The sequence below is a fragment of the Onychomys torridus genome, chromosome 5, assembly GCF_903995425.1.
Source record: "Onychomys torridus chromosome 5, mOncTor1.1, whole genome shotgun sequence".
Lineage (NCBI taxonomy): Eukaryota > Metazoa > Chordata > Mammalia > Rodentia > Cricetidae > Onychomys > Onychomys torridus.
The window spans coordinates 27,134,616-27,138,362 of record NC_050447.1 but is presented as its reverse complement, the minus strand read 5'-3'; the positions used below and the strand labels follow the sequence as shown (position 1 = coordinate 27,138,362).

Below are 3,747 nucleotides of genomic sequence, written 5' to 3'. Positions count from 1 at the left end.
GGAGCTTCTTACAGTTTTAGAGGTTTAGTCTATGGTCAGCATGGCAGGGCACCAATAAGAATGATGCTGAAGCAATAACTGAGAAATTTACATTTCAATCGATCCACAGACAGCAGACACCCAGAGAGAGGCACACACATACAATTTTGAGACTTCAAAGCCCACTGCCGTTGTGACCCATTTCCTCCAAGGGCATACCCACACCAACAAGGCCACATCTCCTGATACGTTTAAACAATTCATGAACTGTAGACTAAGCATGCAAATATATGAGCAGCTGGTGTCATTTGCAGTAAAACCACCAGAGTGAGTTTGGTTCTGTTTTTACCATTTCTCTAATTTTACTGGTTCTAGAGCAGGTTTGAAAGGATCAAAGTTCAGTCTTTTGGTCAGTTAGTTTTGACTAACTAATGGGAAAGGTAGGGTTAAGGACTTTTACCACTGGGGCCTATGTGCATGGGTGCTTGAAAAATAATGGTTAAGAGACTCACCGGATTTTGTGTATTTCATTATAACTCCCTTCCTCCTAGATGGTGCAGGAACCTTTTTGCATGGATATCCATTTACCTATATATAAATAATGTAGATCAAAGAAATTCCTTATGGTCAGTTTTTTTTACATGGGAAGGTAGGAATAGTCAAGGGTGATAGTTTTAAGGTTTTTATCCTTGCTTTGGTAATAAAGGAAGTTCTGGTTCCAATGATCAACCTTGAGAGAGGGAAATGTGAGTTTTATGGATTGCCTAGGGAAAGAAAGGAAAGTGAGACAAGAACAGGAAAAATGACAGAGCAAGCTTGCTCTGCAGCTTTCATCTAGGCACCATTTCCTGAGAGTACTCATTTCCATGCTCTGATTTTCATTTTTCCTCAAGTCATATGAGCCCCTCTTGACAGCACACAGAAAGCCCAGTTTACAGAACCTTTATCTGTTCACAGTATGAACACTTTCTTTGATCCCACTGACATTCAATATGTCTTAGACAAGAAGAAAAAAAAAAGGAAGACAAAAAAGAAATTTAAGTGTAAGGATAAGTGATCAAGAAAGAAGTTAATATTCATTAAATATTCTAGAGAAGCTAGCTAACAAGGAGGAACCAAAGGGGGACACATGGATTGCCCTGGGAAGGGGAAATAGATGAGATCTCCATGAGTGAACTCCAGATGAGGGGTGGGCAATGGAGGGTAGGTGATGGGGGATAAGAATCTAATGTAATTTTTTTTTTTTAATGCAACAGACTCATCTTTTGAAAGTCACTTTACCCCTTACTTGCTTTATGACCTTGGGTATGTTTTGTGTTAGCCTGGTCATTAGTCTTTCAGATTATAGAAAAAAATATACCAGAATAAGAATATGCTATCATATAAACCTCTTACCATAAATAATGGAAGCTACAGGTAGGTTGGTCAATAGATTTTCTTATTTTTATCATTACTATTAATAATAAATAAGAGTAAAAATACCCTTTGTAGTGCTTGGAATTATCTCTGTGCCCTATGCTCTATTTTTCACCACAGAAACAATCCTCAGCCACAGGGAAAGTTTTAAAGAAGAAGAAACAAGGGTAAATAATGCAGCATGAGAATTGGAAGAACAAGAGCCTGCATGCATGCTCTTCTAGCATACTCAGTAATTACCATGGCTTCTCTAGGTGCTTCAGTTTTACTTCTGGGAATAAAATGTTGTACACCAAAGTCTCTAACTGAGCACTTAACATGTGCATGGCACAAATTTAAACCAATAAACATAAAGTGAGTAAACCAATAATGATTCAATAATGGCTCTGTTATTTTTTTATGATTATATTAGTACCTCATAAATGTCAAAGCACAACAGAGGAGACTGGTGCTCATTCTTATCATGTGTCTTTTTAAGATCCCCTACTTGTACTGAGAATGCCAAAGGCCATGGGAGATACAGTTTATATGAATGGAGTTTGTATGATGGTATGGGTAGAAACAGAGAAAACACAGAAGAAGAAAAAAAGTTTATACATACTTTCACTAATATTAATTTGAAATTTGGTGGATAATTAAAAAGAAGCCATAGTTCTCAGGAGAGACACATTGGATAATATGTTTTAAGATATGTGCATATGAAAGATGAGAATGGGTATACATGTAATCCTAACACTGGGGAGGTGGCATAAGGAGGATCACATGTTCAAGATCATTCTTAGCTATCAGAGTTCAAGATCAGCTTGTGCTGAATTAGACTGTGATCAAACAAACAAAATCATTAGGTTCACACAAAAACTAACTATAAAGCAGTAATAAATAGGTACTACTGAATACTTTGGGGCATCCCATGTGATATATACATTAGTAATTATAGTAAGAAAAACAATAATCAGACATCAATTAGCTTCAACATTTTTTAAAGTGAATATATCTATATCTATGTGTGTATGTGTACATATTTCTCATGGGTTTATCTAATGTGCTCATCACCATTTTTTGAAAATATCAAGTAATCCTTTAAACATTAAACATTTTTTTTTTCCAAACAGAGTTTCTCTGTGTAGCTTTGTGCCTTTCCTGGAACCCACTCTCTAGCCCAGGCTGGCCTTGAACTCACAGAGATCCCCCTGGCTCTGCCTCCTGAGTGCTGGGATTAAAGGCATGCGCCACCACTGCCTGGCCCTTTAAACATATTTTAAAGATTTAAATTTGCCAGAGATGGCATATGAAAAGCCTGACATGTTGCCAGTGACATCTGTGCTGGAGATACCCGAGAATGAAGACATCAATCCCTCCGGGCCTGCCATACCAGATATTCTACTAAACCTGCCTTCTGTGGGCCAGGGAGAAAACAACCCTTGTGTCTCGAGGGCAGACCTTATGGCATACACATGTCATGCTATCACCCATCCAACTCTTACTGGTTCTTGTAATCCTCCTACACTATTTGTTCTTTAAGATTTTCTTTCTCAAAGTTGTAGCTGAGCGCTCACTAGGGAGCACCTCACCTCAGAGATCTGGAGTGCCAGTGCTGGCAGAGCTGTCACCATGACTCTGCCTAGAGATCTATTACACACTTCCTTGGAAGAGGAAAAGAAAACACATAAGAAGAAACGACTGGTTCAAATTCTTACTTCATGGATGTGAAATGTCCAGGTTGCTACAAGATTGCTACTATTTTCAGTCGTGCTCAGACAGTGGTTTTCTGTGTAGGTTGTTCAACAGTGTTGTGCCAGCCCACAAGAGGAAAAGCCAGGCTCACAAAAGGCCGTTCATTTGGAAGAAAGCAGCACCAATCACTTATACAAGTTCCTGAGTTTGTGCTTTTCACAGAAAGCCTTATTAAGTTCAGTGAATCTACCAAGACAGTATAACTGTGTTGATTTTATAAAGTATACAACAGTGATCTCCTATTTTGGTGTCAGTTTTTCAATGAAGTTTTAATTATGAAAAAAATTTTCTTTCTCTCTCCTGAGGTGGTTTCCATGAAATCAGAAATGATATTGAGATTGTGACAGTGGCAGGAGCTAAAGCTGTTATGCGGGTTATGGGAAAAACCCAGAAGGCTGGTGGCAGAAAACTGTAGATGGAGAGACATACGGCTAGGATAAAAAACAAGAGTTGTCCAGAACTAGTTAAAAGACAACTTGATGAATTACAGAGAGATGAAGAAGGACTTAGGATGAGAGGAAGCTGGCAGTCTGATACTTTAAACCACTGTTTGTACTTCTGTGTGTTCTGAAAAACTGCAAGTAGATGGCCTCTGGGGTGATTACCTCAGATATTCTG

General features: G+C 38.5%; 1 pseudogene; it reads left to right on the top strand.

Annotated features, from left to right (window-relative positions):
- Positions 1-3,006: 3,006 nt before the first annotated feature.
- On the top strand, positions 3,007-3,332 carry LOC118584543 (annotated as a pseudogene).
- The last annotated feature ends 415 nt before the right edge of the window (positions 3,333-3,747 follow it).